General features: G+C 40.6%; 1 protein-coding gene across 6 annotated transcripts in view; it reads left to right on the plus strand.

Moving 5' to 3' along the window:
* Positions 1 to 3,594, plus strand: part of RPS6KC1 (ribosomal protein S6 kinase C1) — a 224,560-nt gene extending 220,966 nt beyond the window's left edge. For all 6 annotated transcript variants that reach the window (XM_079905424.1, XM_079905429.1, XM_079905425.1 and 3 more), the window contains 2 exons: positions 860 to 952; positions 2,834 to 3,594. The gene's annotated coding sequence lies outside the window, so the exon portion shown is untranslated. The remainder of the gene's footprint in view (positions 1 to 859; positions 953 to 2,833) is intronic.
* Positions 3,595 to 14,766: the final 11,172 nt, after the last annotated feature.

A 14,766-nucleotide genomic window follows, 5' to 3' on the forward strand; every position in this document is an offset into this window, starting at 1 on the left:
TGCACGTGGGCTTTCTCTAGTTGAGAGCACAGGCTCAGTAGTTGTGGCGCACGGGCCCAGTTGCTCCACGGCATGTGGGATCTTCCTGGACCAGGGCTCGAACCCATGTCTTCTGCATTGGCAGGTGGACTCTCAACCACTACGCCACCAGGGAAGCCCCTCGTCTATTTTTACTTGATGATGTATATTAGAAATATCAAAATCAGAGAAGAACTTACCACTTAGTATTTCTCATTTGATTTTTTACACTTGTTTTTATTTTTTTCTCATCTGACTTTTTTTAATTGTAGTAAAATTTACATAACATAAAATTTACCATTTTAACCACTTTTAAGTATACAATTCAGTGGCATTAAGTATATTCACATTTTTTCCCAACCATTACCACTATGCATTTCAGAACTTTTTATTCATCCTAAACTGAAACTCTTTACCCATTAAACAATAACTTCCCATTCTTCCTCCCCACAGCCCCTAGTAACCACTCTTCTACTTTCTGTATGAATTTGACTCTTCTTGGTCTCTCACAGAAGTAGAATCATATAATATCTGTTCTTTTATGTCTGGCTTATTTTACTTGGTATAAGGTTTTCAAGGTTCATCCATACTGTAGCCTATATCAGAATTTCATTCCTTTTTAAGGCTGAATAATATTCCATTGTATGTGTATATCACATTTTGTTTAGCCATTCATCTGTCAATGGACATTTGGGCATTTCTGCCTTTTGACTGTCATAAACAGTGTCCTTAAGAACGCTGATGTTCAAACATCTGTTTGAGTCCTTGCTCTCTTTTGATTTTATACTTTTATATGAAAGTACTGGTGTCCTTGACTGTTATGTTACTATGTTCTTTATAGGAGAGCTTTACCAGTGGGTTGCCAATCACTTGGTGTAATGCCACCTATCTTCAGACAAGGCATGAAAATCTACCATTTCCATTTCACAGAAGGGTAAGATAAGCTTCCTAAGAGTAAAAAAGAATGCCGTGATTCTAGCAGTTTGTTTTAACTATGATATGAGTTAATACTTTTTTGGAACGTATATCTTTTCAACTTACTTGTTGTGATAACTGACCTCTTGTTAACATATTTAAACCTGCCTTTTAAACCTTTTTAAACAGCTGTATTTCCTGTTGTGTTTTGACCCTCAGGCTTTTCCTACGCTATCCTATTTCAGAGTCACTGTGAACCAAGATTGAGTTTGGCTTTTATATAGTGCATTTAATGAAGAATTTAAAATCTATAAATAATATTCATGCTATGACCAGTAACATTATGTTAGGGCCCTATACATAGTATGCCTTAGTTGGATTCACTTGTTCATAATTTATGATAGAGAGAAATCTGACTATAGCACTGAAAGGTTCTTTGCCTCTCAGGGGGCCCTTTCTAGCATCTTTATTGGACTCACTTAGGGATTACTTTATAGCAAAGGCCAAGGCATAAGATGCATCATTTTTCTTCTTAGAGTAGTTGATTTAACGTTTGGTATTTCTAAATGCTCTGGGTAATGAATGAAGCCTCATATTTCAAGTTCTTTCTTCGAGGATTGTGGAATATAATAGAAAGTCTTAGAGTAGTATCTGGTCTTGTCTCTGTAACTACCTAGCCTTTTCTTTTAACTTTAATCAAATAACAATATTCTAGACCTGTTCCCTCACCTATAGAATGAAAAGGTAGTTGAGTTCTAAGCTTCCCAAGTATACGGCGGCCTTTCTGTTTTTCAGAGTGAACTAATTTGATAAACCAACATTGTAAAAATAGAAGGTTAATGAAAATCTTAAATTGATACTTAACTGTTTTCTTATAATTTTTTTTTAGTAATCCCAGATACTTGGGTTACTGCCATTTACCCACTCAGTAGCATAGCCCTTAGTGGTTATGTGGCTATAAAAATTAAAAATAGATTGAAATATTAAAAGGCTATTTCTCAGTCAGCTCTACGCTGGAAAAGGAGAGTTGAAAGTCCAGATAGAAGTACACAGAGGTGAAAGGAGGGTAGGACACACCTACATTTATTCACTTCTTAGACCTTTCTCAACAACCGTGGTGGTTTTCCTACCCCCATTGCCCTCATCTATCATATTTTATGTGTTTATTTGACTCAATTCTTGGACAGGCATAATCAGAGTACAAAATTGATACTTTCTGTTCCTATTTAATGTAGAACATTAACCTCTACCAGTCTAGGTAATTTGGACTTTTGAGTATTTGATGTCTACTCAGCTCATTTTAAGGATTTCATATTAAGTCCTCATGTTGAAGGGTTACTAAATGGCAAAAGCTGTGAATTCAGCTCTTTCTAAGTAAAGTTGTAAACATAGTAGCCGTAGGGAAATGGGAAGCAAAGTACTACAGGTTTTTGTGACTTGGCATCACTTATTCTCTCAAGGACAGTAAATAGGAAACCGGAGAACAAGTTTCCTTTTTTAGGAAGATTTACAATAGTGGTGATATGTAGTCAGATGGCATAGCGTTGCATTTTTTGTCCCTATCACATGACTTCTTCCCTTGATCCAGGGATCTATCTCAGGGAGAAACAGCAGCAGAGAAAGTGTGTGGAGGTGTAAGAGAGAAAGTGACTTGAGTGTTACTCTAGGAAAGTGAAGCAAGGTACTCGTCAGGCATGTTGGCCCAGGTATCTGGAGCAATAGAGAGCGTGTTTTTTTGAGCTAGATTTAAAGTGCTATTCTTTGTTCTTCCCCCAGCAAGAGTTAGGCAGAAACTGAAATTGTTCCTCCTATCCCAGGAAAAAAGGTGCTGAACTAACTTTTTGGAAAGGATTAAGTGACATGCTTATCCAGAGTTGGTTCTAACTCTGCTTTCTTGCAGAAGACAGCTGGTGAGTGTCTACGAAGAGCTGCTTTCATTTCTTTGGGCAGGAAAACCTCTTATTGAATGGGGTAAGGAAGAATGGCAAATGAACCAGCTTTTAGTCACACTTACAGATGTTGGCATCCTGCTTTTGTAAGTCTCAAAAAATTTTCATATCAAAAAGGTGACTCTTCTGGGAATGTTGATCAAATTCCTCCTAAAGCTAATCCACAAGGCAGGAGTTTGACCAACCCCACCCAAAGAGGCAAACGTCAAAGGGGATTTGACAAATGTAAAGAGATCTGAGTCTGTTTCAGTGCCCAAATAATGACTGCAGTGTGATGTTGCCCTTACCATATGGGAGACAGACATGAAATTGACTCAGTTGTGACATAGATAGAAAATAAGAAGAAAAGGAGGTGTAGTGTTGGCAAAACAAAAAATCTATACAACTATTCAGTCTGGGTTGTTCTGGAAAGAAAATGTGTTAGATATTTGAAGGATCTGTCTTCAGGAAAAACATTCTAAATGCCTAAGAAAACTATAAAACTGAACACATCCCCTCCCTATGCTCTCCTACTCTTTTTTCATTCTTCTCCATCTTCCTCTCTTCATCGCCTCTTCATCTACCCACCCTGCCTCCTATGGGTTTCTCTGGTCACTGAACAAAAGACATGGTGCTGTCTTCAAGGATCTTATAAAACTCAGGGGAAATAAAGCATAAATAATAAGTAGGGCAGAATGTTGTGTTACAGGGTACAAATAGAGTATGGTGAGCATACAGAGGAGAGATCCGAGGAACTGCAGGAAGGCTTCCTGTATTGGAACAAAACTTTGACCTTTGAATGGTATTTTTAAACATAAGGACTTTTCTTTTTTCCAGATTTTGTTTGGGAAGAAGGAAAGTTTCCAGTGGAACAAAAAATAGTTGTATACAAAGGCATGGAGCTGGAAAAACGTAAAGCTGTGCGTGTTGTGTTTGGGCTGGTGTGTAGGCATATGAATTTGAAGGGTGGGTTGGGGCCAGATTAAATGCCACGTGGACATTTGGACTTCGTTCTCTAAGTTGCAGGGGACTTTAGAGAGATGACATTATTGCAGGCTGCTGTTAAAAAGGTAACTTTAGGGTTAGAATGGAGAATAATATTGGAGAGAAAATGATAAGAGACAGAGAGATCAGTTAGGAGTCACTGCAGAAATTCAGGCAAGAGATAAAGTCCTAAGTTCAGGAGATAGAATACAAAAGAGGGGTACATGACTGTCCTCTCATCCATGTCTCTCAGGTGTAGAGTTTCCCTATCAAATAATTGCTTTCCTTTTTTTATGAAGCCAGTTTATACTAGGAGATACCGATTTGTTGTTTGTAAAATCACCCCCAAGGAATCACCAGAGAGACAAACCAGGAGAGCTTCTACACTTCTCCCACATTGGTTGATAATGGTGTTTACTATTCTGAGCTTAAAACCCCTGGGTCCCATCTCACCTTCTTTCATCATTTTGTGATACTTCTTCCCACCTTTTAAATAGTTGGTCTTGCTTTCTATTTGGATGGTGTTCTGCTCTTGCTCTTAGATGGTGTCCTGTCAGGTGATTGCTGTCCGCTCTGACCTACCTTTAGCTTAGCTTAGTGGTCCTCAAAAAAAAACAATTCCCATCTGGGTCAAGGAAATACAGCGATTTTCACTTTTCTTGTGGCTTTAAGTTTGAAATTACTCCCCCCCAAAAAAGTTTTAGGGAAATGAAAAAAAGGGGTTCCCAAACCATCAGCAGTAGCATCACCTGGGAACTTGTTAGAAAAGCATATTCTTGAACTCTGTTCCAAATCTACTGAATCAGAATTCTGGGGGCTGGCACAGCAGTCTGTTTGATTTAGCAAGCCCTTCCAGTTGATTCTGATGCATGATCAAGTTTGAGAACCACTGCCTTAGTTTAACGTCAGTTTATTGCCTCTGCTTTGTATGAACATAAACATCCTTCCCCGTGGTGTGTGTTTTGAGTTTGAAGACACTTCCCAACACTTAGCATATTTCCCAGAAGGCTGGCCCAAGCAGTTTTTGCCTCAATGGGAACAGATGACCAGAGAAGACAGATAATGAGGACAATAAGGAGGAAGGGAAAAGGCAAGGGGAATAGCCAGTTGGATAAAGGAAACATCAGAGGAGGGGACAAAAGGAGGCATACATGGTGGGGAGTGATTCTGTCCCCGCAAAGAGACACAGCCACTTCCGTCATAGTTACTAGATTCAAATGACTCATCCATTTAGAAGTAGGATAAGCATTATAATCATAATTCTTTTGGTTACTTGTTGTATACTTCTGGGTTGTTTGCTCATTCTTAAGCAGAGCCACAGTGGAAATTTAGTGTTTAGTCCCTGCGTTGTTCAAAATCTGAATGTAAAGAATCTAAACCAAGTTTGAGAAAGATGCCAGAATGTTCTCATCTCATTCTGAAGGGTAGCAGAGCAGCTCAGTGTTCTCTCTAGAACTGAGGGACTTAGCTTGGGATGCTTTCTCGGTAGACTTGGTTTTGCCTGTTGAAAATGGGCACCAAGCTTCACAGGAGTAAAGTAAAATGTACGAAATTTTCCCTGAAGGCTTTGTGTGTGTGTGTGAGGGGGCGGGGTGGTGAGGGGAATGTGGGTGACCCACTATTTTCCTATTTTTCACTTTAAATTAAGGCTCTTTTGTTTATAAGGTACCAAGTTTATTAGATTAGATGATTAATAAAGTCTGTTTTGACCAAATATATATTAACCTCTCATGAGCATCTGCAAGATGTTTAGGTAATTTCATGTTTTCAGTAGGTGGGGTTTCAGTGTTGCCACTGGCTTCACGTGTCTCTGTGTTCTTGCAGTGCCTAGACTCAGCCTCAATAGTAATGTGCTATCCTTAAAAATGACACTATTTCCTTCTCTTTTTTTGTTGTTATATATTTTATTTCATTTTATCATCTTTATTGGAGTATAATTGCTTTACAGTGGTGTGTTAGTTTCTGCTGTATAACAAAGTGAATCAGCTGTACATATACATACATCCCCATATCTCCTCCCTCTTGCGTCTCCTTCCCACCCTCTCTATCCCCCAAAATGACACTATTTCTTAAGCCGCCATTGATAGGACATGCTTTGCACAATTCTTTTTACTGGTAGACAGAGGTTCCCCCAACACCTGCTTGTCCCCGCTGATTATGAGCAGAGGCGCACCACGCAATTCTGGTTAGGGAATACAGTATCTGGTGAACAGAAAAAAGCCCCTGTGCCCCTAAGAGAAGCGACCCTCCTGCTGGTAAGCATCCTCTGGGGCTGTTTCCCCCAGTCCTCTGGCCGCAGAGGCCGGACTCTTCCCACCGTGTCGTCACTCTCTCATTTGCTTGCTCCTCTAACCTGTGTTTCAAGTGTAAGGCCCTGAGCAGCTCCCGACAAGCGTGATGTGGGTAAAGGGGGTGCTGGATAGAATTTGGTAGTTTGAGAAAGAAGAACTGCTGCCTGCTTTTTATTCTCTCACCTCTCACTTCAAACCCTAAACTTTCCTCATTCAACTCACCCCTCTGGGTCATACCTCCACCTAACCTGACTCCAGCAGGACCTGAAAGTTCACTCAGGCTCGTTATTACCTTAGCATCAAAGGCCACTTCAAGGCAAAGGGCTTCTTTTTGCCTGCACCTTGTTCCTGTGGTCAAAACACCCCACCTATCACACATTTCTTGATTGTAAGGATCCCCTGAAGATTGCCGATCTGGATCTCGCCCTGGCCATTTCTTTGGCCTTTGTGACGCTCATCAGTCTTGGCACTCAGGAAGCAGAAAGCGACAGCCATCCTGACGTTGCCGCTCTCTATCCCTCTGCTGCAGATTGAAGCCCCGTCCGGCAGCTTATTTCCTCTGTGGGCTGTCGTGGTGTGAGGGAGCTGAGGGGAGAGCGGTGGCTGCCCGCTGCAGCTGTCTCCTTTAGAATCAGCCACCCCCATTCCCCAGGTGCCAAAATAGCTCGCTGGGTTTAGAATGCTCCCCATCTCTACCTCTCCCGCCCATGGCAGCGTTGGTAGCAGCTTTCCAACGAGTCTTTTGTTGTGGAAGCTCTAAACCCATGGTAGGGAAATTACCAAGAGACTCTTCCACAGCCTGCCCTCCCTCCCCTTGCTCCGTCTCTTTCTTCCCTTCCTTTGTCTCCTTCCGTAGCTGGGGTCAGAATCCCTAGCCAGACTGAGAGCATGGTTGCGATTCCAGGACCCAGATGCCAATGTGTGGCAGCATCTGGCTTCTTGGCAAGCGTTGCCGGCAGTTGTGCTGGCTGCTTCTAGGCCTGTCATGTGGCTGAGCCCGCTAATGGGGGCCCTGTCACAAAACGGAGTTTCTTTGAGAATATGGTTTCAACCAAGGAGCCCACCAGAAAACAATGAACTGCACTGAGAGGACATGAATTATTGGGCAGGGTGACTGCAGACTAGAGCTTTGATGCTGATCCTGGACCTGTTTTGCAAAAATCCCTGTTTCATGTTGTTGGAGTCTGCTCCTCCTGTAACCTTACCTTCTTGTGCTGTTAGTGTTTCAGGTGCCTTAAGGCATGGAGCTCCTTGAAAGAGAAACACAAATCACGAAAAATGTTGAGATAAAATCCTGCTCCTCAGAGGCGCCTGTTTGGCACGGTGAGCGCATGATAACAGCTTGCTTTAGAAAGGTGACATTTCTGCTGAAGGCTGAATAATAAAACATGCATTTTAAAAACTCAGCTCTTCCCTGTCTTCTGACGGGTGACTTTTGGAGTGAAGGCCATTTCTTCCATGTGAAGGGTCTTTTTTGAGGCTAGCCTCTCCAGCCCTAAACAGGGGTTGGTTAACTCTTGTCATCATTGATGTGGCCAAGGAGCTCTTTAAATTAATTATCACATAATAGGGCTGTTAGTACTTTTTTTCAAGGTGCAAATACTGAGTACTCAGAGTGTGTCAAGCATTGACATTGAGGCATTGAGGAGCAGAGACAAAGATGAAGAACACCACAGAGTTGCTGCCCTCCCCCAACCCAGAATGCAGGCCACTGGTGCCCAGATTACATATGCTTCCAGGACAGGGCAGTGATATGCTCTGTGTTTTACAAAGGGAGGAACTAAAGTCCCGAGAAGTTGCCTTACCCCAGTTGGCATGGCAAGCTAGTAAGAGCTGTGATTGAAAACTGGGTAGCTGTACTTCTGCTTCACTAAGCAGATATGTGTTGGATTCTTAGGTTATAAACGCCTAAGGGCAGGGACTATGTCTTTAACATTTTGCACATCTGCCCCCAATTAGCAACCTCTACTCACTCATGACCCTGTCCCCGTACATCTCACTTCAACACACTCATGTGTGTGCGCGTGCACACACACACACACACACACACACACACACACACACACACTAATACTGGGACTCTACAAACTGAGGCCAAGTTCTTCCTGTGACAGGCTAAAGGAAGGAATCAAGAGGAAGGATAAAGCAAAAAAATAGCTTGAATTAAAAGATGGTGATGATCCTGGGAGGTTGGTGGTAATGATGGCAGTAGCATACTACTCACATAATCCCATGTATGAATGTACAGAGCAATTAGATAAGCAAAGTCAAACTTTCATAGAGGACATTTACAACAAAACTAGGTAACAAGATACCAGGAATCCCAGAATGTGAGCAGTTGGGGACAAAATACAAAGAACCACAAGACTCGTATGATAAGCACGTCCGTGTGGGAAACAAAAGGAAGAAACAGTGCAGCTTTTTTTTTTTTTTTTTTGCAGTATGTGGGCCTCTTACTATTGTGGCCTCTCCCATTGCGGAGCACAGGCTCCGTTTGCGCAGGCTCAGTGGCCATGGCTCACGGGCCCAGCCGCTCCACGGCATGTGGGATCTTCCCGGACCGGACCAGGGCACGAACCCACATCCCCTGCATTGGCAGGCAGACTCTTAACCACTGCGCCACCAGGGAAGCCCACGGTGTAGCTTTTGACTGGACTGGAGAACAGGAGAATGCTAGCTAGCCAACTGGTACTCATTAGGAAACGCAGTGGGCCAAGTTGAGGACAGCAGCTGAAGGTGAAGGCGTTTTGCCTGCTCAAACACCTGGTAAAGTGCAAAGAGCTTGCAATACAAGAGAATAAAGGGGTGGGCTCCTTGAACTCTCAAAATTGACCTGCCAGAACAGCTTTCTAGTACAGGGCCCTACACTGAGGAGAAATTGCTGGGAATGGAATCAGAACGGAGCAGGGTAGGGACAAGAGAAAGGTCCAGTTCAAAGGAAGGGAAGGGCGGCCAGGAAATTTCAGAAACCAAGACGTCATACTTCTTTTTTTTTTTTTAAACACTTCACAAAAACAACAGAAGAGGGAGCTCTGTGAAGTTGGAGCCTTTTAAAATTTAACCTTCATTCTCATAGTTTAGGAAAACTAATTTCACATAAAAATACACAACAGAAAAGAATCAAGTCCCATACAAAGTTATTGTAAGAAACGAAAGAGAATTAGGGGTAGAATAATATCCTTACAGATAATGAAAGCATTCTGGAAAGATGTTCTCACAAAACAGATAAAAATTAGCTTACAATTTCAAAATGCACTGCAAGACATTAAGAAAATTATACAAGACAGGAAAGAACAGCATAAATCATAAGTAGAAAACTCAGAAATGATGTGACATCTCAGGAAAGACTTAGAGATAAAACTTAAACAATTATTTCAGAAATGAAGATTAAACTGGGAGTACCAAAAGAGTGAATAAACACAACAGATAATGCCTTAAGAGAAATATAAAATGAAAATTAAAAAAAATTTTTCTTAATTCAGACTTTTAGTGCAGTTTCGGGTTCACAGCAAAATTGAGGGGAAGTTACAGAGAATTCCCAAAGGCCCTTTGCCCCACACATATGCAACCTCCCCCATCATCAACATCCCCCACCAGAGCGGTACGTTCATTACAACTGATGTGCCTACATTGACACATCATTACCACCCAAAGTCCAAGTTCATGGTTCACTCTGGGTGTCACACTCTTGGTGTCACACTTTCATTACAAATGTATAATGACACGTATCCATCATTATGGTGTAAAGAGTATTTTCACCGCCCTCAAAATACTCTGCAACTGCCTGTAAATATCCCTCCCTACCTCCTCCCACCCCTGACATCTGGAAACCACTGAACATTTTACTGTCTCCATTGCTTTTCCTAGAATGTCATAGATGGAATCCATATGTGATGCAGCCTTTCAGATTGGCATATTTCACTTAGTAATATGCATTTAAGGCTCCTCCATGTCTTCATGGTTTGATAGCTCTTTTTTTTCTTTAGTAAATTTATTTATTTATTTTTGGCTGTGTTGGGTCTTCGTTGCTGCGTGCAGGCTTTCTCTAGTTGCGGTGAGCGGGGGCTACTCTTCCTTGCGGTGCACGGGCTTCTCATTGAGATGGCTTCTCTTGTTGTGGAGCATGGGCTCTAGGCGCTTGGGCTTCAGTATTTGTGGCACATGGGCTCAGTAGTTGTGGCTTGTGGGCTCTAGAGCACAGGCTCAATAGTTGTGGCACATAGGCTTAGTTGCTCCATGGCATGTGGGATCTTCCCGGACCAGGGCTCGAATCCACGTCCCCTGCATTGGCAGGCAGATTTTTAACCACTGCGCCACCAGGGAAGTCCCAGCTCATTTAAAAAATTTTAATTTTATTTTATCTTATGTTTATTTTTTAAATTCTTAGCTGCATTGGGTCTTCGTTGCTGCATGCAGACTTTCTCTAGTTGCGGTGAGCAGGGGCTACTCTTAGTTGTGGTGCACAGGCTTCTCATTGCGGTGGCTTCTCCTGTTGCAGAGCACGGGCTCTAGGTGCGCGGGCTTCAGTAGTTGTGGCACACGGGCTCAGTAGTTGTGGCTCGTGGGCTCTAACATGCAGGCTCAGTAGTGGCGCATGGGCTTAATTGCTCCGTGGCATGTAGGATCTTCCCAGACCAGGGCTCGAAGCCGTGTACCCTGCATTGGCAGGTGACGTCTTAACCACTGCACCACCAGCGAAGTCCCCAGCTCATTTCTTTTTAAGGCTGAATAAGTTTCCATTGTTCAGATGTACCACAGTTTATTTATCCATTCATCTGCTGAAGGACATCTTGGTTACTTCCAAGATGGTTGGGCCATCATGAATAAAGCTGCTATAAATATCCATGTGTAGGTTTTTGTGTGGACATAGGTTTTCAACTCATTTGGATAAACACTAAGGAGCTTGACTGCTGGATTGTATGGTAAAAGTATGTTTAGTTTGGTAAGAAAATGTCCAATGGTCTTCCAAAGTGGCTGTACCATTTTGCATTGCTACTGGCAATGAATGAGAGTTTCTATTTCTGTACATCCTCTCCAGCATTTGGTGTTGTCAGTGTTGCAGATTTGGGGCATTCTAATAGGTGTGTGGTGGTATCTCATTGTGGTTTTAATTTGCATTTCTCTGATGACGTATGATGTGGAGCATCTTTTCATATGCTTATTTGCCATCTGTGTATCTTCTTTAGTGAAGCACCTGTTAAGGTTTTGGCCCATTTTAAAAATTGGGTTGCTTGGGCTTCCCTGGTGGCGCAGTGGTTGAGAGTCCGCCTGCCGATGCAAGGGACACGGGTTCGTGCCCCGGTCCGGGAAGATCCCACATGCTGCGGAGCGGCTGGGCCCGTGAGCCATGGCTGCTGAGCCTGTGCGTCCAGAGCCTGTGCTCCACAATGGGAGAGGCCACAACAGTGAAAGGCCCATGTACAGCAAAAAAAAAAAAAAAAAAATTAGGTTGCTCATTTTCTTATTGTTGAGTTTAAGAGTTCTTTGTATATTTTGGAGAACAGTCCTTTATCAGATATGTATTTTGCAAACATTTTCTCCCAGTCTGTGGCTTGTCTTCTCATTCTCTCGACATTGTCTTTTGCAGAGCAGAAATTTGAAATTTTAACAAAGTCCTGCTTATCAGTTATTTCTTTCATGGAAAGTGCTTTTGGTCTGGTATCTAAAAAGTCACTGCCATACCTAAATTCATCTAGGTTTTTATTCTAGGAATTTTATAGTTTTTTTTTTTTTTATCTTTAGGTCTGTTATCCATTTTGAGTTAATTTTTGTGAAGGGTGTAAGGTCTGTGTCTGGATTCATTTTTTTGCATGTTCAGTTGTTTCAGTACCATTTGTTGAAAAGACTCCATTGTATTGCCTTGGCTTCTTTGTCAAAAATCAGTTGACCATACTTATGTGGTTCTATTAATACTTCTGGGGTCTCTGTTCTGTTTAACAATCTATTTGTCCATTCTTTCACCAATACCACGCTGTCTTGATTTACAGTAGCTTTATAGTAAATCTTTAAATTGGATAGTGTCAGTTGTCTAACTTTGTCTTTCAATATTGTGTTGGGTATTTTGGGTCTTTTGCCTTTCCATATAAACTTTAGAATCAGTTTGTTGATATCCACAAAATAACTTGCTGAGATTCTGATTCGTATTGCATTGAATCTATAGATCAAAGTGGGAAGAACTGACATCTTGACAATATTTAGTCTTCTTATCTATGAACATGAAATACCTCTCCATTTATTTAGTTCTTTGACTTTGTTCATCATAGTTTTGTAGTTTTCTGCATACGAAGATCTTGTCTTTTTCTTTTTGTTCAACTTATACTAAAGTATCTCATTTTGGGGGGGGGGGCTAATATAATGGCATTGTGTTTTTTAACTTAAAATTTCACTTGTTCATTGGTGGTATATAGGAAATTGTATCCTGCAACATCGCTATAATCGCTTACTAGTTCCAAGAGTTTTTTTGTCAGTTCTTTCTGATTTTCTGCGTAGCTAATCATGTCATCTGTGAACAAATACAGTTTTATTTCTCCTTTTCCCATCTGCATACCTATTGTTTCCTTGTCTTGTATTATTGCATTAGCTTAGAACTTCCAGTATGCTGTTGAAAAGGAACAGTGAGAGGGGACATCCTTGTCTTGTACCTGATCTTAGTGTGAAACTTTGAGTTTCTCACCGTTAAGTCTGATGTCAGATGTAGATTTTTTTTCAATAAGGAGTACTTTATTTACTTTCATCTCTTTTTTTGTACTTTTAAAAAATTGAAGTACGCTTGATTTACGTGTCATGTTAATTTCAGGTATACAGCACAGTGATTCAGTTATATATATTATATATCTAATATATAAAATATAAAAATATATATATTCTTTTTCAGATTCTTTTCCCTTATTGATTTTTAAAAAATATTGAGTATAGTTCCCTGTGCTATACAGTAGGTCCATGTTGGTTATCTATTTTATATATAGTAGTGTATATATGTTAATCTCTCCCTATAGATTTTTTGTAAATGTGCTGTATCAAGCTGAAGAAGCTGCCCTCTATTTCTGCTTCACTGAGAGTCTTTATGAATGTGGGGTAGATTTTTTTAAATTTTAATTTAATTTTAAATTTTTTTATTTTTTGGGCTGTGTCATGCAGCTTGTGGGATCTTAGTACCCTGACCAGGGATCGAACCCAGGCCCTCAGCAGTGAAAGCATGGAGTCCTAACCACTGGACTGCCAGGGAATTCCCTAATTTTTATTTTATATTAGAGTATAGTTGATTTACAATGTTGTGTTAGTTTCAGATGTACAGCAAAGTGATTCAGTTATACATATACATATTTCTATTCTTCTTCAAATTCTTTTCCCAGTTAGGTTATTACAGAATATTGAGTATAGTTCCCTGTGCTATACAGTAGGTCTGTGTTGGCTATCTAGTTTATATATAGTATTGTGTGTATGTTAATCCCAACCTCCTAATTTATCCCTCCCTATAGATTGTTTGTAAATGTGCTTCATCAAGCTGAGGAAGCTCCGGTGTATTCCTACTTTCCTGAGAGTCTTTATGAATGTGGGGTAGATTTTGTCAAATGCTTTTTCTGTATCTACTGATATGATCATGTGATTTTTCTTTTTTAGCCTGTTGTTATGATGGATTCATTAATCAGTTTTTGAATGTTGAGCCATTCCCTCAATTTTTGTTTGTTCGAGGAGGTCTTTTTTTTATCTTTCACTTTTGAATGTTAAGTTCTCAGGATACAAAATTCTAGGTTGGCATTCTTTTTCTCTCAACACTTTAAATATTTCACTCCACTCTCTTCTTGCTTGCATGGTTTCTAAGGAGAAGTCAGATGTGAGTCCTATCTTTGTTCCTCTAGGTGTAGCTTCCTGGATCTGTGGTTTGATGTCTGACATTAATTTGGGGGACATTCTGTTATTATTATTTCAAATATTTCTTCTGTTTCTTTTTTCTCCTTCTGGTATTACTGTTACATACATGTTATACCTTTTGTAGTTACCCCAGAGTCCTTGGATATTCAGTTCTGGTATTTTTTCCAATCTTTGTTTTCTTTGCTTTTCTGTTTTCAAGGATTCTCTTGAAATATCTTCTAGCTCAGATATTCCTTCCTCAGCTATGTCCAGTCTACTAATAAGCCCATCAAAGATATTCTTCATTTCTGTTACAGTGTTTTTGTTTTTATCTCTAGCATTTCTTTTTGGTTCTTTCTTAGGATTTCCATTTATCTGCTTACATTGCCCATCTGTTCTTCCATGTTGTCTACTTTGCCCATTAGAGTCCTTATCATATTAATCATACTTGTTTTAAATTTGCAATGTGGTAATGCCAACATCTCTGTTCTGTTGCTTGCTCTGTGTTTTCAGATGGTGTTTTTTGCCTTTTGGTATGCTTTGTAATTTTTTCTTGATAACCAGACGTGATGTACTGTGTAAAACGACCTGCTGTAAATAAGCCTTTAGTAATATCATTGTGAGGTATGGGGAGAGGGGAAGCATTCTATAGTCCTGTGATTAGGTCTCACTCTTCTGGTGAAACTATGCCTCTGGACTGTGAAATTCACAAGAGTTTCTTAGTTTTTTTCAACCCCCTTAGGTAGGACAGGATGGCAAGAATGGACTGAAGTTAGATA

The sequence above is a fragment of the Stenella coeruleoalba genome, assembly GCF_951394435.1.
Source record: "Stenella coeruleoalba genome assembly, chromosome: 1".
Classification (NCBI taxonomy): domain Eukaryota; kingdom Metazoa; phylum Chordata; class Mammalia; order Artiodactyla; family Delphinidae; genus Stenella; species Stenella coeruleoalba.